A 26,794-nucleotide genomic window follows, 5' to 3' on the forward strand; every position below is an offset into this window, starting at 1 on the left:
TCCTGCTGAGGGTCAGCAATTTTGAAATACCAAGATATTTTCATTTTTTCTTTTACAATTTGATCCTGGAACCAAGAGTTTCTTCTGATCATGAATTTCCAACCCCCAAGAGCATAGTCCAAGTTTATTTCGAAACTTTTTTCTGTTTAATAAAAAATAATAAATGGCAGTGGCAATATTTGAGGTAGATAAATCCCAGTTAAGATAAAGTCCAACCTGTTTGAGACCTGCTATTCTATCTAAACCACATGGTTCTGCTGCATCTGTGTACCCGAGGAAACGTATAAAGAATGAGAAGTGACAGTAGGGAGTTGACTTTCAACTTAATATGCACATAGCAGTTGAAGAAATGAGATAATTATTGAGTCGTTGGAAAAGTCACGACACAGTTTTACACAGGAAAACATAGAAACATATGTCATGACTTTCTTGACGATCCAATATCTAAGAACTCTAAGCAAGAGCTCACTGGCTTTTTCTTTTTTTTTTTGGTTTGTTTTTAGTCAAGCTTACATATTTATAGAAGTGAAATTTGTTATGTGGGTTTTTAATGAATATTCAAATGATGGCATCAATTTTTCCATATCGTTTTTATTTTGTTTCTTCTTTGGTAAGTATTATTCTTGTATGTGTGAGGTCGAATAAAACAACAGTGTAATTACTTTCTCTGTTTATCAGATAATATAAGTGGAACAATTGTGAAGTTTAAATAACACGGACCATTCTTACTAATTTTTCTATCCCCAGAGTCTAGCACAATGCTCAGGACATGGGAGGTGCTTTATACAGCACTGCTTAATGCGAATCAGTTGATGTAATCAGATTTTTTTTTTTACTGTGATTTTTTTTTTTGACATGTAGAAATGGTATCAATTGTCTTTTTTCTTTAAAGTTAATTTTCTCCATGAGAGAAAGAGGCAGAAAAAGAGAAAGACAGAGAGAGAGAACCTGAACAGTATTGTCAGGTTGCCATATACCCCCAGCTCCAGCAAATCTAGCTCACAGGTACACACGTGTGTGCCTAGCATGTAAGGGAGGTCTTGAGATGTGAATCCAGACCTTCCCATGTGGGTCTAATTTCATTACTGTTGGTCATTGTGTAGTCTAGTTATTTCTTTGTTATGTTCTATTCCCATTATTATCTCACTAAGACGTTCTTACGAAACTCATATTAGACTTATAATAATAATAGTTCCATTAATTTGAATGATTTTATGAGAAACAGTCATATTCATTATTTTAGCATGTTCTTACCATATCCTTGTGAAATCAGAAACCTAGATGCTAAAACATGATTCTTCAGCATTTTTTATTCTACTAATCAGGTCGTAGGCATAACAAATACATTTTTAACTTCTAATAAAAAAATTCTTCCTAAAGGCTTTTGATTAATAGGGTTAAAATAATGATGTGGAGTTCAGAAAATAAAGCTTCTGGCACCTTTACATGGTTGGTGTGAATATAAGATTTAATTTTATGTGGCGATTTTCCAAATCGGAGTTGAGCGTGATGGAAAAGTCAACTCTAGCCTATCTACTTCAGGACTGTTTATGATGTGGATTTATTCCAAGTATGGCGTCTCACTGGAGACACCTGAACATTGGTAATGCACCCACAGATTACAAAATAGTTTTAATAACAAATTCAACATGTTGGAAATGTCCATTGAGTTATTAGACTAATGCACATATTGTTCAGCTCTTCATGGGGATTATTGAGAACTGATTCAAAATGAAAACCTGTACATTAACAAAACTTAAATTCTGCAAACACAGAAAAAAGATTGGCCTTTTTTTCCCTAACTTGTCTGCTTGTTTTTTTTCTCTGCTTTGCCTGGTTCATGGTCTTTCTATTTTCTTATCAAAGAGAATAGGCCTTAGGTTCTATTCAGTTGCTTTGTCTTTCCATAAATGAATTTTGCAGTTGGTTCTGCCAATAAGACAGTCAATATTTACTTGATTTACTTATTTTTCAGAATTTTAGATCTGGAAAAGTATGGTGTTTTTTATTTTTTTTTTTTGAAAAAAATTTTTTAGAGGTTTTTTGCTATAGGGCCCGTGCGCTCGCCAAAAAGACAGAGAGAGACGGACAGATAGAAAGCAAGAAATCACTCCGCCCCTACCCCGGGGGGATGGCCACACCGCAATCCCTTCTCCTCCATTCCCCTCTCGGGATCTTGGGCATGCATGCACACATGCCCAGCATGAGTTTAAGCCACCGGGTCCAGGACTTGAACCACGGTCAACTACATGGGGGTTCAGTGACATAGCCATTACGCTAACTGCTGGTCCCTGAAAAGTATGATTTTTTCACTAAAATTTAGTCATCCTAATCATCAAGGTTGTCCTTATGTTGACTTTAACTAAGTCTTCCTCATTTTCTAAATTTTGTTGTAGAGATAACATTTGTTAATGCCACTAGAAATTTTTTATTCAGGTAGTTGTATTGTACCTTAGTCTTTTGTTTTCTCTAAAAGATGTAATCTCAAGTTTCACATGCTATTTTTTTTTTATCCATTTTAATGTTCTCTGACTTTAAATATCTTAAAACGAACACTCAACCATAGGTCTGACTCAGACTTAACTGGATTTGATTATCTTTCAAGTGTTTTTCATCTAAATATGTAAACTCCTTAAAGGTAGGGACCTTACTTTGTTCCAAATTCTTTTTTATGTTCTTAACCTGTAGGAAGTTCCTTTTACATTCATATGATAAGCTTTAGACAAGGTTATTTGCTTAATGATCAAACTGATATTAGTTTATAGCTATCTTTCTTAATAGTGACAATAATCACTTTAAACATTGATTTCATATATGTGTTAGACAAGTTGGTAAGAGTGGTAATGAAACAATACAAATTATTTTACAGAACTGAAGGTTATAATAGCTATTATTGCATAGTCGTCTGTAATAATGGTAAAGTTATCCCAGTATAATTTTATGTCCTATCACCTTGTTTACCTTGTCCTTTGATGTTTGAATAAGACTATAATTGATTTTAATGAGTAGTCTTATTTAGTTATCTATATAGTCTTTTATAGTTATCTTCTTTTCCCTTTTGATTAATTTTTTAAAAAGACTATCCCTATTCTTAGAACAAAATGTTACCACTTGTTAGGAGCAAAGATATGTAAACTGAAAGTCTGAGGTGCACCACAGCTGCCCGCGGTTTACCAAATCAGGCTCCAACCTGTGCAAATTCCTCAGTCTGCCATTTACCTAGGACGAATCTGCAGCCTTACAGAGCAAGTCATGGATGTATCCATCACGTCGATCATAGGCCTTTGCTTAACATTTTCAATGGAACCTGAAGTGCCCTTAAATTTAGAGTGAACTTTTAGGTTGTAGTTCTGTGATTAAGAACTCTCTAAATGTCATATTTCATGGGTAGATATGAATAAGGATAGATATGAATAATTGTAACTTCTTGTTTACAGTGACATGGATGCCTTTTTTTTTTCAGTGATGGGACAGGTTCCCAAAGATGAGCTCTTTAAAGTTCAAAGCTAACTAAGATGATGGGACCCTGGATCAGATATGTGAGTGGATGTTTCATCTAAAGTGGGGCATTGTGAGAGGGCCTTGGGGTTAGGCTGCCTGCTTTTGACTCCTGCCTCTGCCATTTGCAAGCTCTGGGCAAGTGCTAGCAAATGATTCAAGATTTCTGTGTCTGCTTCCTTATTGGCAAAAAAGGGAATAATAATACTTCCGTCAAAAGATGTTGTGAATTTGAAATTATATACTCAGCTTAACGTGCTCAGTTGGCACTCAGTAAGAGTCAGATATTATTATTCTTTTTTCCCCTGTGAGTTACCACTACATCTTTTTTATTTTTTATTTTATTTTATTATTATTATTATTTTTTATCATCTGCTTGCCTTTGCCTAGAACTACCTGGCCCCAGGGATTGTTTTACAGTCTGCTCCCAAAGACTTCCCTTCCCCTTCTTCCCTTTCCTCCTTTCCCAACTGGCAGTGGTTGAAAGGCAACCTTTCTTATGTGTTGTCCCTTCTCCTTTCAGAATTCAACATCCCTTACTAAGAGAAAACGGATTTAAATTCTACAGAGTTCTTATAGTTACCACCTCATCTTTGGTATGAGTCTTGTTCTCCTTGCAGAGATGTTCTCCATTCACTAAAAACGTACCTGCTTTCTTCCCTCTCCATGAAGTCTCTTCTAGAAGAATCAGGAAAGAGGGTGGTGTCTTTTACAGATATCTGCTTCATGCAGAAAAAGTCCTTTGGGGAACTCCTTTGCAAACTCAGCACAAAACCTGTTATATTATTGATTTCTTAAATTCAAAAAGTACGTGTGGTTGCGAAGTATGAGATTTCTGATTTTGCAAAGAAAAAAAAAGAAAGAAAAATGTGTCACTGCATATTTTGGGAAACCATAGAAATGGAGAAAGAGATTGTGAAGTTTATCTCTGTAAGGATTTTGTTGAAGATTTTAAAATTTCATTTCTTGTACTCTATTCAGAGACTCTCAGAAGAAAGTCCCATCTTGCTTTAGTATCAGTTGATTACTCACTTATTTTCCTAAGTCATTGTTCTATCTAGGATTCACTTCATTTATAACTGGTGAAGCTAGTTTCTTCTACTCTTTTGCCATTTTCTTTTTAACCTCACCTTTTCCCCCTTCTTTATTTTTTTGCATTTACATTTTGACTTGGTGACTTTTTTAATCCCGGATGAAGCTCGCATACACTGAAGAGAGGCAGATACATAAAGCGCCCTCCCACCCCCATGATGTCTGGCCACATCACAGTAACTTTTCCTCCTTTCCTCCTTCCTGTCAGGACCTTGAGCATGCATGCACACAGCCCGGGTGTAGTTTGCAAGCTGAGATGTGAACAGCAGTTAGCCATGTGGGACCCATCTCTCTCCACAAAGCAATCACTGTGCTACAGTGCTCGTCCAGTGACTTTATATCTTAAATATCCTGGTAAGCTACCTTAAAATTTTCCTGAAACCAAGGTGGTATATGAAAGCGGTTACATTTGTGAGTATTCAAACTATGGCATCCCAAAGGCATTCATATTCTCACAATGATTACAGTTATTATTTGTTCATCACAGACTGTGCAAAACACTTTGTAAATCATCTCTTTTAATCCCATAATAGTGCTATGCAGAGGATGTTATTTCCTGTTTACTAACATTTATTTATTTCACTAAAGAGAGAGTGAGAGAGAAAGACAAGAACACAGCTCAAAGTCTCACGCCATGCTCCCCATGCACCTCAGCCTTTGTGCAGCCAAGACGACCTGCGTGTGTGTGTGTGCCCCTGGCTTGTACAAGTTGATCCAGGAACAAAACCCTGATCTTCCATATGGCTTCCAGCATTATGGAGTACAGCATATTACCGTTGCATCACCATGGATGGGCAATTTCCCTTTTATAGGTGAGTAAACCAGAGTAAAAAGAGGCAAAGGTCATGAAATTAGTAAATTAGGAAATCTTATTTTGGACACAATTAGACCCAGAGCTTGGACTCTAGCTTCTAGCATTTTTAATTACTTGGGGAAAAATATGATGAAATGAGTTGGCTCATGTTTTGAAGACTTATTGACTTAATATCTTTTGCATGTTAGAGGCAATCAGGGGTTGGCTATCCAAATCTTCATCAGCCATGGCCTTTAATAGTTCAATGTCCTAGGCCTTTAAAATATATTGGAATAATTTAGCATTATTATCAAATGTCAAATTACATATCGAGGCAGGCATAGGACATTCTTATTCACAATCAGCTCCAAGATAACTTTTCCTGAATTAATTTAAAACTTGAGGAAAGTGGGCCAAGATCTTTAGGTGCATTTTTTGCAAATTATTTTTTATAAAATTATGAATTTAGTAATTGCTGACTATACCCTTTAGAATCCATTTTTTTTTACTGTTGTTCGTTTTGAAAGTGAATTATAAATTCAACTGAAATGAGCTAATATTTTTAAGTATTACTACTTGCTGTGCCTGAAAGCTGGAGGGCTTCATCTTGTTTGTACTGAGGAATTAGAAAGGAGAGGAGAAAAGGGCAAACTATTTTCATCTGTTCTTGAGAGAGAAGTCCAAAGGTCTGTGTTTTCTTTACTGTAGGGTATACTGTATGATCTTCCTACAGAATATTAAATGACAAGGGGGAAGGTTTTCTTCTCCCTGCCCCCTGTTTTGTTCCCAATCCCCTTTAATTTTTTTTTTTTCCTTAACCATTTTGGAAAGCATGCTCCTTGCAGGCTTTTAAAAGCTTTTTTGGCATCTCACCCTGCCAGTGTTAACACTGGCAATTGGTACAATTTACAATGGTGCATTAACTTTAAATCTAATTTTTATACCTCTTGCTTAAAGTCGATTTGTGATAAAACTTCTTTGGTAATGATACATGTGTATTATGAATTATTTTATGTGTAGTCCATGAAGTTGAACTACATGGAAGTAAGTGATGGCATATTAATTTAAAAAGTATTATTGAGTCTCTACAAATTAATTTTTGTTGTGTCTTTATCAGCTTTGAACAAGGCCATGATGAGATTCTATGTCCTTGAGTTAGGTAATTTCCTGTCTGGGAAAGAGACACTGAGTGACTAAAATAAATGACTTTAAGTACATTTTGGAATTTCAAATTAACTTCTAACATAAACCTTTCTCCTCTGGGTAACTTCACAGTCATGAGATTTTTAGTATTATAGTATGCCCTGTTTCCTTCATGTGATTAGACCATTGAAGGGTGAGCATTTAGAAGTTTATCTCAAAGGCTTGGGGGCCCTCTGAGTAGTACAGAAAAACGAAATGTTTTCTAAGCTGTCCTGCCATGTCTCTTCCTGTGAATGGGGGCGTTTGTTCTGACTGTAGCTGCACTGTATTTAACTTTAGTCTGACTGGGGGTTCCTTGGCCCAGGATCAGCACAGTTATGTTTTACTTAGAGCACTCGCTTTCAGTGAGTCTAACATTTCTCTTAGCTTCCTTAGTTTTCTGGAGACCTTTTGGCTTCTGGTTTATTTATTGTTGTTCCAGGGTCTGTGCCTTTTACCAAATTAGATTTTCTCCTCAATTTAACCTTGCTTCTAAAAATAGAAGGTGAAGTTACACTGTCCTCCAACCTTTCTCAACTCCCTTGGAGGTTCACAGGAGAGAAGTAAGCCTAACTCTTGGGTCTCCCGAGGGTGGTACCTAGGTGGTACCCAGCTGGATGCTCAGGAGAAAGATTAATTCATTACATCTACTGATACCTTTGGGGACTGGAGCTTAATTTTCTTGCAGAACCCCAGTTAGAAGGACAGTAAAACTTGCTTTAAATGTATATGAAAGGGGGCCAGTTGGTGGTGTGGTTAAGGCAACTGGATCCCATATGGTTGACTGTGTGGCTCAAGTCCTGGACCCACAGCTTAAAAAACATACCAGATGTGGGAACCAGCAGTTAGCGTAATGGCTGTGTCGCTGGACTCCCACGTAGTCGACCGCAGTTTGCGTCCCGGACCTGGTGGCTTAAAACTCACGCCGGGCACATGTGTGTGCGTGCCCAAGATCCTGAGAGGAGAATGGAGGAAAAGGGATTGCGGTATGACCATCCCCTCTGGGGGGTGATTTCTCGCTTTCTGTCTCTATGTCTCTCTCTGTCTGACGAGCACGCCCAATAGAAAAAAAACCCCCAAAAAAAAAAAAAAAAAAAAAAAAAAGAAAAGAAAAAAAGCATACCAGATATGTGTACATACATGCCCAAAAATCCCAAGAGGAGAATAGAGGAGATGGGATTGAGGCTAGGCCATTCTCCCCCTCCCCCACTGCCGGCCTTTCTCTGTATTTTTCTCTCTGGTGAGTGCATGCACCCTCTGGCAAGTTAAAAAAGAAATATATACTGGGTTGGCAGGTGGTGTGGTGGTTAAGGCGCTGGATTCCCACATGGCTGACTGCAATTTAAGTCCTGGACTGTGTGGCTTGCTTTCTCACTTTCCCTCTCTTTCTGTCTCTGTCTCTCTCTGATGAGTACACATGCCCTATAGAAAATTAAAAATAATAATGATAATAAATAAAATTAAATAAATAATAATTTTAAAAAAATAAATATGTACCAAAGGAAGAGACAGGATGACCAGTGCTCCATCCCTACCTGCATGGCACCAACCAATTCATGGGCACTTTTAGAAGGATCATCTCGTGTAATATGAGGCGTCACTTGAAAAGCTGTGAAAATAACTTAGGCCACTGATAGAGCTGCAATTACTTTTGTCTTTTATTTATTTTTAAAAAGGCTTATAGGAGATCCAGGCTAAGTTGAATGCATTGGTCCCTCTTACAGCTGGAATGATAAAACTAAGACCTTGAAACACTCGAATTGTCTGATAATAGGGTCCATGTCCTTGGGGCAAGCCTGTGACATGGTTAAGGATGCTGAATCCCACATGGCCAACTGCATGGTTGGAATCTCAGACCTGGTGGCTTGGAAAACATGCTGGGCCGGTGTGTGTGCCCAAAATCCCAAAAGGAGAATGGAGGAAAAGGGATTGTGGCATGGTCTTCCGCCCCACGGGTGATTTCTCACTTTCTTTCTCTCTTTCTCTTTCTGGTTAGGGTGCATGCTCTATGACAAATCAAAAAAATAATTGGGGCCATGTCCATTTTGTATTCTTCTCTATCCTTAGCACCTGGAGTATTTGGAATCTTACAGGTGTATAATGAATAATTTTTAAATAAATGTAATATGTACTTTAGACCAGACATACTACATGAATGTACTCTTACTCTCCGCCAAGCTGCCTTTTTTTTTTTTTTTTTTTTGAGGGGTTTTTGCTATAGGGTGCATGCGCTCACCAGAAAGAAGAGAAACAAAGAGGCAGAAAGCGAGAAATCACCTCCCCAGGGGGAATGGCCACGCCACAATCCCTTCTCCTCCATACTCCTCTCAGGATCTTGGGCATGCATGCACAAATGCCCGGCATGAATTTAAACCGCTGGGTCCAGGATTCGAACTGCAGTCGACTACATGGGAGTCCAGCGACATAGTCATTACACCAACTGCTGGTTTCCCTCCAAGCTACTTTTACATGATTTTATTTAAGAACAACCATCAACAAGAGCATGCGATTTTCACTAGAAGTCTGTCTCAAGAAGTTGGGATATCCTGGATCCTGGGCATCAGACTGATGCTGCGTGAGATGAGACAAAGCAGGGTCTTGCTCCTCATCAGGAAATGGTGTGAACCACTGATTTTATTGGGAATAACTTGTTCAGTAATGTGAAGACCGTGATATAAAAATGACCGCCACTGACACTCTATGGGGTAAAAGGCATATTCTTGTGGGTTTGCTGTTCTGACATAACTTTGGTTTTATCTTTACTAGTTCATTGTAACTATAACCACATTTAAAATTAGATTGAGTAGCTTTATTTATTTATTTATTTATTTAGCTATAGGGCACACGTGCTTGCTGGAGAGAGGGAGGGAGAGAGAAAGAGAGAAAGAGAGAGAGCAGCCCTTTTAAAATATTGAGGCTTAAAATGACATCAGAGATGTTTCTCTACCTGTAGGAAGCACAATGTGACTTAGGTGTTGGGGACTTCAATGGGAGTGGGAAATCATTTAGAAAATGTGACAAGGGTTTGACAAGAGAGAAGTCTATATGATTTCAAATACTGTAAAGCTCTTCCTCAACAGTAGTAATACTAGCATTGTCTTGATTACTGTTGTTGTTGTTGTTTCTAATCTGGAGTGTGGTACCATAAGGCATCCTTTATAATTATTGGTTGAAACTGGTACATCAGCCCTGTGACATTACATACAGTTCGTTAGGGCTGTTGGAATTAATGTACCATATAAGAAAACACACACATTTAAAAATTTAAAAAAAAGAGAGAGAAAAACAGGTGAAAAATGGATGCGTGAATGGAAGACAAAAACCCAGGATAATAATGAGATACTAAGCCCTTAGGTAAAAGAAAAATCTTGTGGAGATCTGATTCTTGGGTTTTGGAGCTAAGGATGAGGACGTTCCATGGTCTCAGGAATCAGGGAAGCCCCAGCTGAGGTCTGGATAACTTTGGTCGGCATCTCAAGCTGTTCTCCCACGATTGTGCCAACTTCCGTCTCAGTCTCTACCCAAACCACTACCACACATCCAATTACTTAACTGAAAACCTAGGAGTCATTCTGGATTTTGCCTTTTCCCTTAACCTTCCAGAACTAAGCCCTCAGCAACTCGGCCATTCTGTTTTCAATAACCTTTCGGTCTATTTACTTGTCTCGTTCTCACTGCCATCCCTGGACTATCATTTCCTCCCTGATTGAGTGCAAGAAAATCCTAATCTGCAGGCTAACCACCGTTTCTGTACTGTTACTTGCTATGCTCCATGTTTAAACAGAGTATTTTAAGGTAGTAAATAAAATCAGCTCTCTTTGCTTAAAATCCTCTAATGTATTGCCCTAGCTCTGAGCAGAGAATGCTGACTCCTGCCTGCTGGAGGGAACCTGGCCCCTCACGCTGGCCACCCCTTCCTCAGGCTCCGGTGCACTGCCCACCTTCGGTACCATGGAGGTGCCAAGCTTCCTTTCACAGGAGGGCTTTTAATTTTGCTCTTTTCTGGGCATATCACTCTTTTTCCTTCTCACCCCAATCCCATTTTCTCATCCTTCCATGTTGGCTCAAATATCCCCCCTTGCAAAGGTCTCTCATTCCATCCTATCCAATGTTGGCCCCAGAGCGCTCTGCTGAGTGCCTTCACGGCGCTCATGATCGGCCACTTGTTTGTGTACTATTTCCTTTCCTTCCAGAGGCAGAAACCCGTGACCCCTTCACTGAGGTATTCCCCTTGCCTCGACCAACGCACCAAGGTATGGGAAGCTCTGCGTAAACAATTCTGTATTTTCCTGTGCTGTGAGAACCATCATCCTACTGTCTCTCTCTGCCTCCAGCTTAGAGAAATCCCAGGTCTTGCCATCCAGTGGTCCACATGGCTGCCAGCTCTTTTCTGCTCCCCATGCCCAACAAGCCTCTGGCCAAGCTTGTCCTGCAAACAGGCCACAGGTGGAGTGTGTCGGGGGCAAGCTCTCTGGTTGCCTGCATGGCTGAATCCTAGTACAGGCTTTAAGCTGGGATTCTTGATGTATTTGTCATGGAAGCCTAGGCAGGTTACTCATTCTTGAAGTAAAATGACCTTTCCAAGATACAATGCATTTCTTAGAGGCTTCTGAGAAGGATAAATTGAGATCACACTACCTGTCCTGAATCAGTTTAGTCAAAGAGAGAAACTATGGGGTAAAAAGTGTATTCTTGCGGGTTTACTGTTCTGACATAGTTTGGTTTTATCTTTACTTTTTTTTTTATTTTAAGATTATAACTATAACCACATTTAAAATTAGATTGAGTAGTTATATTTTATTTATTTATTTATTTATTTATTTATTTTGCTATAGGTCACATGTACTTGCTGGAGGGAGGGAGAGAGAGAAGAGAGAGAGAGAGAGAACACCCCCCTCCTCAGGAGGGATGGCCACTCCACAATCTTTTTTTCTCCAGTCTCCTCTTAGGATTTGGGGCACATATGCACATGCACCCAGCATGGTTTTTAAGCAGCCAAGTCTAGAACTCGAACCATGCAAATGGCCATGTGGGATTAAGCTGCCTTAGCCTCCACACCACCTGATGGCCCCAGATTAAGTAGATTTAGATGCCCTCTTTCATTTATGTTGCTGACTGAAGATTGTACTTTGTTGTGTGTAGAGCAGTTTTCTGCTAAAATTCCTCTTGCTAACCTTCTGTTTCTGCATTTACCCAACTGGGTTTGCATCCATGCATTGCTCCCACCTCCTCTTGCTGATGAAACTTTTGGTTTCAGACATCTCCTGTGCTTACTGATATCGCCAGAATTAAATGTATTGTTTTCTGTCTTCCTGTGCATAACTTGGTACTTACACACACAGGACTTCATTTTGTTCAGAAAATGCTATTTTTCTGAATTGCCACTGCTTATGTGAAGTCTTTCCCCAATGCCTATGAAGTTAGTGATCTCACCCATATGGGAGCAAATACAGACTCACTGGGCTCGTTTCTCTCATGTAGGTCACTGATTAAAAAAATCAACTTGGTGCTTTTTCTCTTGATGTAGAAAGTAGGTTACCGTAGTCCCGGGGAGAACATCTTCTCATGTGTCTGTGTTGCAGAGATGCTGCTGGGTGGTGATCATGTAATGCAGTTGCTGCAGCTCTGGTATTCTTTTTTCTTCTGACCACTTCACAGTTAAATGTAACATATGGCAATCACGTTTGAGGTTTTTACACACACACACACACACACACACATATGTAAGGAGTAACCAGACTTTACATTTAAAGTTGCAGCCCACTGCCTTGTGGCAACTAATGTTAATAGCCAGGTACGTAGACTTCCAGAAATATTTGAACACTGAGGCACATACAGAGGGTTTTAAAGATACTATCATACTGGACGTATTCTCCTGCAATTTTCCTTTACCACTTAAAATGACCTCATAGCATCTCTCCATGGTAATAGACATATATCTCATTCTTTTTAATAGTTGCATAATGTTCTACTGTCTGAATATATCATAGTTTATTTAGCCACTACCCCGCTGATGGAGTTCGTTTCTAAGATTTTTTTGTCACTAAAAATGTTGTTTTATGGGCCTGCTATGTATGGTGGTGAAGGCAGCTGTTTCCACAAGACCAACTGTGCATTTTGGGTCCTGGACCCAGTGGCTTGAAAAACATGCTGGGCACATGTGCATGTGTGCTTAAAATCTAGAAAAGAGAAGGGACTGTGTTGTGACCAACCCCCTGGGAGGTGCTTGATCACTCTCCCCACTCTGCCCCACCTCTTTCTGGTAAGAGCGTGTACCTTCTAACAAAAAAAAAGTTTTACCATGTTACAATACAAAGTCTTATGCATATATCTTGTCCTTGTGGTAATTTTCTTGCTATAGGATAGATCAGGTGTGTGTGTGCGCATTTCTTATTGTGATAGATCTTGCCTCATACTTTGCAAAAGCTTACAGCAATCATGTTCTAGACGGCAAAGCTGGAGTGTGCGTTTTTCTGCATGCTTGTAAACAATAGCTATTTTACTCTTTTAATTGTAGGCTAAACAGGGTTAAAAAGCAGTATCATGTTTCAACTTCTCTGCCCCTTTGTCCAATGATAAAGTTATTATCCTACTTTTGGTTAATTGGTTACATTTTCCTGCCTTTGGATTTCCTCTCCCCTTCCTCTATTGTTCATAGCCTTTGTCTAGTCTTCTTTTGAGTTGTTTTCTTCTTTTTGATTTGTTGTGTTTTATATTTTAGAACTAGTAATCTTGTACGTGTAATTTGTTCCAAAAAACTTTTAATTTTAGAGCAGTTTTAGATTACAGAACAACTGGGAGGATAATATAGAGAATTCCTTTATTTCCCTCATCCCCTCGCCCTCCCCCATACCCTTTCTCTGGATAGTAACATCTTACATTAGTACTTACACTGGCATGGTACATTTGTCACAATTGATGAGTCAATATCATACATTATTATTAATTAAAGCTCAGACCCTATCAGATATTCTTAGATCCCCGTCCCCCCCAGCCCCCATCCTTTTTCTACTGATGCCATCCAGGAGGCCGCAGCACATTTCATCACCACGGATCTTCGCCTCCTCCATGTTGTGAAACTTTCTTAAACTTTGCTTCTTTTTGATGACCTTGACAGTTTTGAGAAGCACTCCTCAGGTGATTTGTAGAATGCCCTTAAACTGGGATTCGTCTGATTTTTTTCTCATGATTTATACTGAGGTTATGGGTATTTGAGAGGAAGCTCACTGGCAGAGTGCCATTTTCATTGCATTATCTCAAATGTTCATTCTAGAAACATGAGTTTATCAACGTGGGTGATGTTCTTCATCACTGGCTGGGGTAGTCATTTTGTTATGTTTCTCTCCATCACCTGCCTTTCTATATTGTACTCTGGTTTTTAGTATATGCACTTGGTAGTATATGCGCTTACTGGAGAGAGAGAGAAGTGAAAGAGAGTGAGACTGAAAAAGCATCCTCCATGGGCGATAGTCACATCATAATCCCTTCTCCACTTCTTCCTCTTCTTGGGATTTTGGGCATGAATGCATGTACACATGCCCAGCATGTTTCTCAAGTCACTGGGTCTGATACTCAAAAGCATGCAGCAACAATGTTTGATCCAGCTGCCTTAACCACCAGGCTACCTTATAGGCCCCCATATTGTACTCTTTGGAAAGAACTTACTACGTTTAGCCCAGACACTTAGTGAGCGGGGAGTATGTTGAACCTAATTAGAAGATGCCATTATTTACATAAATTATGATTTTTATAACAGGCAGATTGGTCTCTTCCTCCCTGTTTGTATATTTATTTAATTACTTATTTTAGTCAGCATGAGCTCACAGATGTTAGTTTTATGTTATGGGTTATAATTTGTATTGCTTTGTTTTGTTGCACTCACATCCTGGCTTACCCATTCATTACAGGTAGTAAGAATTCTTTCAGTCGCCTGCTGTACCACTTTAATGCATCCTTGTGCTTATTTAATTTTTTTTAAAGCACCTTCTTTCTTTCTGGGACTACAAGATGCTCTAGGCTCATCTTCTATATTTTGTGACCCAGTTCTAGCATCAGCCACTTCTCTGAGGAGCCCTGGTTCCTTTTATTGAATAATCTATTACAAAAAAAAATCTGGATAATAGGTATCCTCATTGCTGTGTCATTGCTTCAAGGCCTTCTCAACTGACAGATCAAGGAAATGTATGTATATACATATATGAATACAGTATTCTATATGTAACCATCTGTGTCTAGATTATATTGAACATAAATCTATATGGCTGTCTCTAACTCTAATCCGTTACCACATGGATCACACTGGGTATGTGGAAGGAAGGTCAGAGGTAAAACCCAATTTTTATCACATTATACTAAAGATATAGTCTATCAACATGACATTATTGGTGAAAAAAAATTTTTGAGAGGTTTTTGCTATAGGATGCATGCGCTCACCAGAAAGACAGAGAGACAGAAAGTGAGAAATCTCCCCCCCAGGGGGATGGCCACACTGCAATCCCTTCTCCTCCATTCTCTTCTTGTAATCTTGGGCACACACACACACACACATGTGCCCAGCATGAGTTTAAGCCACCGGGTCAAAGACTCGAACCACAGTTGACTACATACAAGTCCAGCGACGTAGCCATTATGCTATCTGCTGGTCGTAGTGATAATCTTTTTAAAAATGATTATTTAATTAATTTAATTTATTATTATTATTTTTTAATTTGGCCAGAGAGAGATAGAGAGAAAAAGGAAAGTGAGAAAGAAGACACCAGGTCCAAGAGTTGTACCACAGTTAGCCATGTGGGAAGTCCAGTGCCTTAAGCACCGTGCCACCTGCCGGCCCCTGTTGGTGATAATCTTACTCACTTTGCTGTTTCTCTCTCTGTCTGCACTGTTTAGAAGAGGAAGAGAGCCCCTTCTCTTGCTTATCTCTACCTTCCTATTCTAACAATGAGAAACCCAGCTGCCACACGCTGTCATCCATTCCTTAATTTTTCCATGGTGTATAGTGGTATCAGAATTGTTATCCTGTACTTCTTGGTGAGACAACTTTATCAACAAGAGTTTAGTACTTATGGTAGTTTTTAAATTTTTTGCTTTCAGTCTTACAGAGTCTACTTATTTCCAGTTATTTGGGCCAGAACCTTCTGCCTCCCACTCTCATCCATGAAGTTGTTTCATCTACTCATTGGGGGAAAACTTTCACCAAACATAAATAAAATGTGACTAGAAACTAGAAATTTAATTGCTTAAATGCTTTAGAGCAAAATATAGGTCAACACAAGGAACGTTATTAAAGGGCCATATGTAGTGGTAAAACATGACTCTGCACAGCAGCAGCACATGGGAACATTCCTGGCTCAGGTCTGGGTATGTCTTTGGGTATGCTGGACATACTTATCCATGACTCGTGTGCCCATGGGCTGAGGCAGGCTGAAGGTTGAGAGTGGATAACAGCATTGAGACCTTGCTGGGGATACTCTCCCTCCTTTATTGTCTTGCTCTGTGTTTCTCTTGCTCGGGGAGAAATAAGTAAGTAAAATAAAAAAATAAATAAAGAGTCACTAGTACACAGAAGAAATTGTACTATTATTTTATTATTGACATTCAAATGGGATGGTTGTTCAGCACCCCAGGTGACTCTGGGGAAGAAGCTGGTGATGGCTCTACTTCTTAGTCACCGTATGTATGTTGTATTTCTCAGATTAACATCACAAATTAGGAACTACTTGGCTAGAAATAGCTAGGGTTCTGCTGGGAAGAGGAATTAATTGGAAATGTGCTCATGGAATCTTTGAATTTGAAGAAGCCTGACTGTTGAAAGCACATGAAGTATTTGGAAAATAGTATTTGCCAGCCATGTAAAACCAGCATGAGTGCTGGACTAGAGACTGTGCCCTTTGGGTGCTAGGAGTCCATTGTTTCCCTTGCTTTAGATTGCTTAATAGTTCCTGATTTCTCCAGATATAAAACAGTAATCATACTTTCCATTATTTAGCTCAGAGCATGTTATGAAAATAAAATAATGTGGGTCTAAGATTCATTTGTTTTCCATTACTTATAGATGGATAACCAAATTCTTAGGCAATCTCATAGTGACTGCAGATTTTGGAGTAAGAGGGGTTCTATAGACTCAGATTCTGCCTCTGCCACACACAGCCATGGTTTGGACAGTTTAGTTATCTATTTTAAGCTTCAGTTTTCTCATCTAGTAATAGTCCCTTCCACATAAGGGCTGGTGGGAGAGTTAAATTGGATAATGTATTATCTTAGTCTATTTTCTTTTGCCATAACTGAATGACACAAACTCGGTAATTTATAAAGAAAAATTATTTTTCAGTTCTAGAGGCTGGGAATTCCAAGATGGAGGGGCCAAGTCTAGTGGGGGCTTTTGTGCCATGTCATACATGGTAGAAAACTGAGGAGGTAAGTGAGACCTGAAACAAGGGACTTCAAGACTAAACTGAGCTCACCTTTATAACAACTGCTCTCCTGAGAACTAGCTCACTCTCCTTAGAACAAATTCACTCTTGAAGTACTACTGGAATCAGCCTTTTCTGGCTCCCCCTTCATGATTCAATCATCTCTCTTTAACTTTTTTAATTTTATTGACAGAGGGTGTATGCATTTGCAAAAGAGAGTGAGAGGGAGAAAAAAAGAGAGAGAGAGAAAGGTAGATGTAGAAGAGAGAGAGAGAACCCCCCAAAGGGATGAGGTCACACTGCAATCCTTCTTGCCCATTTCTCCATTCTGTCAGGATTCTGGACATGCATACATATGTGCCTAATGTATTTCTCAAGTTTCCAGGTCCAGGATTCAAATTGTGGTAAGCCATGAGGGATCAGGCTCCCAGTGGACAGTGCTTAATGATTACATACTTGACAAGTCCCCAATCACCTCATAAAGGCCTCACCTCTTTTTACCTTTTTGAAGCTTCCAATGTCATCACTATTTATTTACACTGTGTTCATTATTACATTTCTTTCAGCCCCTTTTTAAAAAAGTTTATTTATTGGGAACCAGCAGTTAGCGTAATGGCTATGTCGCTGGACTCCCACGTAGTCGACCGCGGTTCGTGTCCCGGACCCGGTGGCTTAGAGCTCACGCCGGGCGCGTGTGCGTGCGTGCCCAAGATCCCAAGAGGAGAATGGAGGAGAAGGGATTGCGGTGTGACCATTCCCCCTGGGGGGTGATTTCTCACTTTCTGTCTCTATGTCTCTCTCTGTCTGTCTGGCGAGCGCACGCGCCCTACAGTGAAAATCTCTCAAAAAAAAAAAAAGTTTATTTATTTCATGATAAGGAGAAAGAGAAAGAGAGAAAGTGATAGAGAGAAAGAGAGTCACCCAACAGGGTCTTCATTCTGCATCTTACCTCTGGTCTCAGTCAGCCGGGATTACAGGCATGTGCATGTCCAGCCTACACAGGGAGACCTCAAGACGTGAATCCAGGACCTTCCTATGTAGCTTCACATCCTAGAGTATTGCCTTACTGCTGTTACTACTATAGCTGGCCTCAACTTCAACTCTTTTTTTTTTTACATGCTTTTTTTCTCTTTAATTTTTATTGTAATTTCTGATTGGCATATAATCTTTATACATCTTTGTAGGGTGCAGTATGGTTTTAAAAAGTATGTATACAGTGTATTATAAACAAATTGAGTATATAAACATATTTACTTCTCTCAACATATAACATTACACTATGTTATGTACATTTAAAAATTTACTGGTTATTTTGGAAGTATACATTAGATTCTCAGTGATGTTCTTTACTGTAAAATATAGTTCTAAAGAAACACAAAGTAACAATCAGACAACAGAAAGTCTCATAAATAAATGAGGATGGATTTTTTTTTAAAGATAATCTTAACATGGCCAATGAATGGTAATAAGACTATATAACAATATAGAAATGCAATACAAAACCTGTTGAGACAAATAACTGTCAAATAATTTGTGAATTTGTACTTAAACCTACCTGTGTGTAAAATAACTGAGTCTAAATTTTTGCATGCTTACAGACATTTTCACATAATATCTCACTGGATTTTTGTTTCTTTTTAAATCATATTTATGGTTTACTGGTAAATACAGTAGTTGTGACAGACATTCTTGGTACTTTGGTTAGGACAAGAGAGGAAATGGGTAAGAGTGTCTTGGGGCATGCAAAAATTTAGCAGTTCAAATAATCCTTAGCTCTTCTGAGACACTAAAGATGGGAAGTATGTAGTATACACTTCTATGATAGATGGTTTCTGTTCATTATAGTGATCATCAGTTTATGCATTTGAAAAACTGCTGCTGTTTTTCCATCACTGAAAACCAGGTTCAAAGTACCATCCTGCTCAATAAACTGATGAAACTTCAAATATTATGTTTCATAATGTTTAGTCTATGTATGGTTTTGTCAATGAGGTTTGTTTCTTGTAGGCAACATACAGAGGGTTCCTGATTCCTTATTTATTGAGGCAATCTGTACCTTTAAGTCAGAGAAATTAATCCATTGAGATTGACTTATCCCTGTCATTTCATTACTTTTTTTTTGAATTGTTTTATATTCTCTTCATTTATCTCCCTTTAGTTTTCCTGGTGTAGTGGTCCCTTAAATATTTCCTGAAGAGCTAGTCTATTTTTGGTGAATTCTTTCAGCCTTTGTTTATCTGGGAATGACTTTATTTCTCCTTCCCATTTAAAGGATAATCTTACTGAGTATAGTACTCTTGGTGAAACTATTTTTCTTTCAGAGTTTTAAATATGTCTTCCCATTCATTCCTTTCCTGCATTGTTTCAATCAAATGGTCTGATGTTAGCCTTTGTAAGTAACTTGGTATTTCTTTCTTGTAATTTTTGGAATATTGTCTTTGTCTTTGATTTTTTAAACAATTTGGTGATGATGTGCCTTGGAGAGGATCGTCTTATGTTAAATCTATTTGCTACCCTTTGTACTTCCTGGATTTGGATGTCCATATGCCTCTAAATTTGGAAAATTTTCAGCTAGTTTATCATGAAAGAGATTTTCTATGCCTTTCTATGTCTTCTGGAATACCTATTATTCAGCTATGTAACTCTTTAATGATGTCTAGGACTTCTCTGATGCTGTCCTAATTTTTAGTGATTATTCTTCTATTCTTCTCAGTTGTTGGACTAAGTTGTAGGTTTTGTATTCAAGGTAGGAGATTTCTTTCTTGTTCTTGATCTGTTCTGTTGTTAATACTTTTGATTTCCTGCATTACATTCTTTGTTTCCAGAAGTTCTGTTTGATTCTTTTTCAGGGTGTCTATCTCTTTATGGAATTTCTCCTCCAAGATATGGAATAATTTTCTCATACCCTAGAACTAGTTACCTGTTTTATCTTACATCTCATTGAGTTTTGTTACAATAAATTTCCTGAATTCTTTTTCTGACATTTCTGTGATCTCTTGTACTTTATTGTCAGTGAGGAGTTATTTTGTTCCTTTGTCTGGGGAGGTATTTCCTAGTTTTCTCATATTTCTTGGGACTCTACTTTGATTTGTTGTCATCTGGTGATATACTCACTTCTTCCAACTTCTTTGGAGTAGGTTTCTGTAGCTATGTGCTCAGGAACTTCCCTACAGTATGAGTTAGCTTCATGACAGTTTCCCTTCTCTACTGTGAGTGAGAATGTGGTATCCACAGTGGGAGTTTTAGGTTAAGAACTTTAGAGGGGAGTTTCTCTCCTTTTACTGTTAAGGGGGGATTATGGTGAAAGAACTCCTTTGAAGCCTCACTGTTTTCATGTGTTCAGTTATTGTATGCCCAAACCTCTCTGTTCTCAAAGTGACTGGAGGCTGAGCTGGACAGGTAAAACATAAGATGGTAGTCCAATTTTTTTGCTTTCTTATTTTCCCTTCTGTCTCTGGGACTGCAAAAACCAGATGGTAGTCTTGAAGGCTGAAAGAACCCTTTCTCCCCCACTGTAGGCTGGGAAGGAATCTTTGTTATCAATTTAGGTCAGACAGTCTTTGCTTCCCTGTGTCTCCTTCTCCCTCTTGGACTGTAGGAACTGTGTGGTGGTCTTCAAAGCCAGAGCAGTCCCTCCTTCCACACAGCAGGCTAAGCCAGGGTATTCATGATTAGCTCAGGCCAGACAACCTTTGCTTCTCTGTTTCTCCTTCTATTACTGGGACTTCAGGAATCTGGTGGTGGTCTTGAAGGCCAGAGTAGCCTTTCCTTCTGTACTGCAGGCTGGGTGGGGATCCTTCATGATCAGCTAAGGCCAAGTAGTCTTCACTTCTGTTTCTCCTTCTATTTCCAAAGGCCTCACATCTCAATACTGTTATATTGACAATTAAATTTCTAGCACATGAACTTTTGGGAGGGAGATATTTAAACCAAAGCATGTATGTATAGTGCAAGCACAGCACTTGGTACATGTTGTATGTTCAGTAGACTGTAGCTACTGGTATCTATTTTATCATCGCATATACAATCTTTGATAACAAGTCTTTTAACAACCTCATATGCCATTATTACCATCATGAATTCACCTTTTGTTTATCTTGAATATATTCCTTAATTACAACATACCTGCTTATCTACTGTCTTTTATCTACTATTAGATTATGTATGTTTTTTTTTTTTTTAAGAAAGTTTTTAACCTTAGGGCATACATGCTTTCTGGGGAGAAAGAGAGAGACAGAAACAGTGAGAAGGAAAGTGAGAAATCAATCCTCAGGGGGGATGTCCATGCTGCAATCCCTTCACCTCCATTCTCCTCCTTGAATTTTAGGCACACACACGTGCCCCCCCACCCCATGTGATTTTCAAGTCACTGGGTCCAGAACTTGAACTGCAGTTGGCCATGTGGAAGTCCAGCGACATAACCACTACGCCATCTGCTGGCTCCTGGACTATTTTTTTTGATGTCAGAAATGTTAACTTACTCATAGCTGGTTCCTTTCTAGCTAACACATAGGTAGGACCATAGCCAGTTGACTCAAGAAAATTGTGTGTAATTAAACTAATATAGAGATCATCAATGAATATTTAAGAATTGGTCAGAGAAATGTTTACTAAGTACCTTACTGATTCAGTGAATGAAAACTACTGTGTAGTTCAGTGAACCGAACTAATATATAGGCCTATGTTTTGTTTGGCTGCTTTTATTTTTTTTTAGTTTTTTTTTCCCCTTCTGTGAGCAAGAGAGACAAAGAAGAGTCAGAGAGACAGCACCTTTAATAGACTCTTAGCACTATGAGCCACCCCCAGCTGCAATGTTGGGTCTGAATCATGGGCATGTTAGTGCCTGGTGCACTCAAAGAGTTCTGTGGATGTGAACGGAACCCCACCCATTCATAATGTGGGCCAGCCCTGCAGAACATCACATTGTGCTTTACCACTAAGCTACTGTTCAGCCCTTGGTTGGCCTCTTGGTGTTGAAGTAAGTCAGAGAATTTATAGCAAAAGTCTGAATTTCTGATTTGTCTTGAGCAGGTTGGAGATTTAGCAACACTCAAACTTTATCACTCTAGAAATGAGTGTTTTCTCCAATTAGACCCATTCTCTGTTCACATGATAAGCAACATGGACATCCCATACTAGTGGCTTTTTATGTGGCCATCGTCAGAAAGTCATCATTTCCTTCATAAAAATAAAAAAGATTTGGTAAATGTAGAACAGAGAAAAGCACTGCTCTTTACTCATTCTCAGGTGGGTGGGGTATAACTGATCTAGCTGAAGAAGAAAAAGCACACACCCACACCACATCCCAGTTTTCCTAACCAAATGTTCTTGAACATGTTTGATCTCAGTAACTAAGTCTATATTCTATTGCTATGTGTAGCCTTGCTATTGAAAATCTTACTTCAAACAGAAATTGCTGATTTTGTTCTGTGCTCCTCTGAGAAACCCTACAGTTTATGAAGAGGAATTTGAACTTACTGCGGTTTAGATGTCTCCCCCCAAAATTTCACATATTGAGATTTGGTGAACCATTATAATGGGATAAAGAAGGTGGAAACTTAATCCTACTGTAGTGTTGAAAGATGGGTCCTGTGGGAGGAGGCTAGGTTCAGGGTGAGGCTCCACAATTGGATGCTTGTGGATTAATAAGGGGATAAGACTTAGACACAACACATGTGCACTCTTATTGCATCTTGCCTCTGCCATATTACCCATCAGCAAGAAGACCCTCACCAGAAATGGCCCCTTGACCATGGGCCTCCAAAATACTGAGCTAAATGAATATTTATTTTTAGAAGTTGCCTGGTTTCAGGTATTAATTTATTAAAGCTACAGAGAATGGACTTGGATGGAATTATTTATGGAGATGGGGGTTTGTGATTGGATGAGCCTTTCTGTTATACTCACAACCCATGACCATGGGCATGTGTTTTTGGCCACACAGTACCATAGGAGAAGGGCCAAATTAATTGATGTTAGGAGGGCATGAAGTTGACCACAAGGGATTTCAAAAGGTTTATGCAGAATAGATACTATGAAAAACTAATGCGTGGATTTCAAAACTTTTTTGCACCAAGATAGAGTTGTGCATCAATGCCATTTTCCATGAACTTTTTTGAAGTATTTGCTATTGACGTCAGGCCAGTGTACAAGTTGAGGTTTCAGTTTTAGTTTTAAATTTTAAGGGTACACTCAAATTCTGACCATTTGAGAAATTAAATCAAGGTTGGTCATCTCCCATGGCTGCAATACATCCCATAAATTCCCCTACTTATGAAAATATCCACTAAGAACAAAGGGAAATGATTTAGCAATAATCTAGTTAATTTGACCAATGAGACACCCCAATTAGCTATATCATATTCTAATTTTGAGACTTGAATTGGGCATTTTTTACTGTTTACATTGACTAAATTGAGCATGAAATTGCCAGATCACTTTACTCTCTGTTTTACAGACACAGCATAAAAAAGCAGATTAAGTAAGAGATAGTGTTTTCCACTGGGCAGAGTGTGGGAATTTGAGGTTCTTATCAGGTTTTGAAACCTGTAAATGTGAAATGATTCTGGATTGGCACTTCCTGTTTTTACTTGTCAGTGAATATATTTTCTTCTGAAGTCCTGAGTGAGCTTTTGACAGGGCACCTTTACTACGCGTACTTAGGAAGAGATATGGTAGAGGTGCAGCCGGAAAATATTTTAAAATTTACTCAAGACATTTTGATAGAATTCAGCTCAAATACAGGAATAAACATGATTTGTGTGAGACTTAGCAATCTTCCATTCTTCTTTCAAAATAAAAGTATATCCGAAACAACTTTAAGAGGCATGTACTAATTGGCCCTTGCTGTTGGCTAGTTATTGTTTTATTACCTAATCTTACCCAGTTAGACATGTAAAAAAAAAGAGGCCCATTTCCAAGAGGCAATATGATTCCATGGATTAAGTACAGAGCCTGCCCTCTGACTCTCTTGTGATGCTGATTTGTTTATTAGATGCTTTGGAATCCCAGTCAACATGACAATGTCTGAATTTCAATGAGATAAGCTGATTTTCTTGTCCCCACCTCCAACATAATGATATTGTAACAACTTAAAAGTCAATTGCTGTACAAATAGGTATGATTCTATGAGTATGATAGTATGTATTTATAGACAATATTTTTAAGAGACTATAATAACAGAGTGATTCAATTTTCATCCCCACATGACTCAACCACATATATTCTTATATAAGCAGTAACTCTCACACCAACAACCTTTGCTTCTCGGCTTACATGTACAATGGGCTTGCTGGGTTAATTGAGGTACAGATAATATCTTGCATGTTTTTATCTGTAACAGGAGGGGTTTTCAAAAAGTTCATGGAAACACATATTATGAAAAACTTTGTGAACCAGCAGGTGGTATGGAAATTAAGGTGACCGGATCCCACATAGCTGGCTGCTGTGCTGTTTGAGTCCCAAACCCAGCAGCTTGAAAATTATGCTGGGCACATGTGCTCAAACTCCCAGAAGGAGAATGGAGCAGAAGGGATTGCAACATGGCCATCCCACCTGGGGTATGATTTCTCTTCCTGTCTCTGTCTCTCTTGGTGAGTGCACAAAACTTATAGCAAAAAGGAAAGAAAAAGAAAAAACTATGCGCAGATTTCAAGAACTTTTGCCCCTAAATAAACTCTTATTTCCATTCCATTTTTCCATGAATGTGGAGGTCCCATAGAATAGGGTTAAAATCTTCTATGTGAAGCCTTCTCCAACATCCTTCCCACTGTAGTCTCCAACCCAGTTGAATTTACTCTCTTTTTGGTAATACCACTTAATTTTTCTAACAGAAGCTGTGGCCCAAAATTGCATTTTTTAAATTTTCCTGTGGGCCTATTCCAAGGGCAAAATGCAATTCCGTCCTTTTATCAATCAGTGCAGGTAGAGTATCAGATTTCCAGGTACCTACCCAGTATGCTACATTTGAATGGATGAGAATCTACAAATTAACAGTGGTGCTTTGGTAACCCTTTACTTTACTTTATTTCAGACTTTTCTGTGAAATGAGGATTTGGACTAGCTACTAATAAAGTTTCCTTACAGCTCCCAAATTTGTATGATTTTTCTGTATTGTAAAACATGGCAAATATACATAACTTAAAATTATTAGACCTTGATTTGAATAATGTGGGAAAACAGATTCTGAGTTGGACTTATTGAAATATTATTATTTAAGTTTTGTTTATTGATGTGATTTTACTCAATTTGTATTTCAGAAAGTATTACTAAGTAATAATTATACAATCAGATATTTGGGGAGGGCTATTTGTTTCTATCCATATGCTTAGCTAGCTGGCTTCTGAGGATTATAGCAAGAATGTGAACAATGACATAAATAATATACTTATGTAAAATTAAATCATGAAAAGACATTGAAACAATAAGTCATAATCATGCCAATGACCAGCAAACGACAATCATGCCTGTTAGCATATGACTATTGTCCTAAGTAAAAATTCATCTCTTATTTTTGGTGGAAATGTTAGTATTTGAAGGTTATCAAGAGTTTTGGGGTATAAAAATTCCAGGTAGACAGAGTCCTCTGTGCATATGGAATTGACTCTTAATATCAGATGACCCCTCTTACTATGGAATTACTAGTTCATTCTAAAGATTCCGTAGACTAACCAGGAAGAAGACTAAGGCCCTTTCTTTCTTTAAGGCCTTTTAAGGCATTGAAAGTCTTATTTTTCCTCTTCCCAGGCCTAACTTGCCTTGAGGAGCTCAAAGCTGCAGGGCCTGTTTAGCTGCTACTATTTGCATGTGCTGACCAAAGTTTATATTCCAATTGCTTATGTTTCAGAACTCTTTAGTTGAGAAAGCACCTTTGAAATATTTAATCATGCCTGTTCCAGGCAGTATTTATATTTGATCTTCTTTTTCACTCCTTCATTTTCACTTTGGCCTATTTTTCCTCTTCCTTTGCCATGACTCTCATTTGTTCATTAGTTCATTCATTCACTTATAATCATACTGGACACTGTCTACATACTAAACACTATATTGAATTCTGGAGATAGAGCAGTAACTATATGCTTCTCACTCTCTGAAACTTAGCGCTTAGTATTTTGGGGGACCTGGGGGTATAAGATTGTTTTCTTGCTAAGTGTAGTCTCTGGGATTGTACTTATATTTGAATGTGTGTTTTTGGATTTTTAGCTTTAAATAATTGAGTCCTAAATTCTGTTATACTGGATTGTCAGAAAAGTTATGACATATTTTTGCATAGAAAAATACACCATGACTTTTCCAACAACCCAATATTTCTGTGAATGTCAACCTGCCTAAGCTGTCTTTAGCCATACATTAATAGATATGACCACTTAATATTAGTTTATCTTTCATTTTGCAAGTGTCCCTTTTTCACTTTTTTAAAAATCACCAGAGGGCATGTATACTTATATGTGTGTGTGTGAGACAGAGAGAGAGAGGAGAGAGAAATTACCCCCCAGGGCAATGCCATGCTACAGTCTCTTCTGCTCCATTTTCTTAAGATTTGGGGCATGCACGCACACCCACACCCAGTGTCTTTTTTTTTTTTATTTTTGAGAGGTTTTCGCTATAGGGCCCGTGCGCTCGCCAGACAGACAGAGAGAGACAGAGAGACAGAAAGTGAGAAATCACCCTCCAGGGGGGATGGTCACGCCGCAATCCCTTCTCCTCCATTCTCCTCTCGGGATCTTGGGCATGCACCACACACGCACACGGTGTGAGTCTTAAGCCACCGGGTCTGAGACACGAACTGCGGTAGACCATGTGGGAGTCCAGCGACACAGTC

The 26,794-nt window shown here is 38.7% G+C and overlaps 1 long non-coding RNA gene across 2 annotated transcripts in view; it reads left to right on the plus strand.

Annotated features, from left to right (window-relative positions):
- The window catches only part of LOC102469887 (uncharacterized), a 50,941-nt gene that overhangs the window by 11,960 nt on the left and 12,187 nt on the right, over positions 1-26,794 (plus strand). For both annotated transcript variants that reach the window (XR_337601.3, XR_001369815.2), the window contains 2 exons: positions 3,464-3,539; positions 5,179-5,402. This is a non-coding gene — a long non-coding RNA (uncharacterized LOC102469887). The remainder of the gene's footprint in view (positions 1-3,463; positions 3,540-5,178; positions 5,403-26,794) is intronic.

Source organism: Tupaia chinensis, unplaced genomic scaffold (assembly GCF_000334495.1).
Source record: "Tupaia chinensis unplaced genomic scaffold, TupChi_1.0 Scaffold147554_1, whole genome shotgun sequence".
NCBI lineage: Eukaryota > Metazoa > Chordata > Mammalia > Scandentia > Tupaiidae > Tupaia > Tupaia belangeri.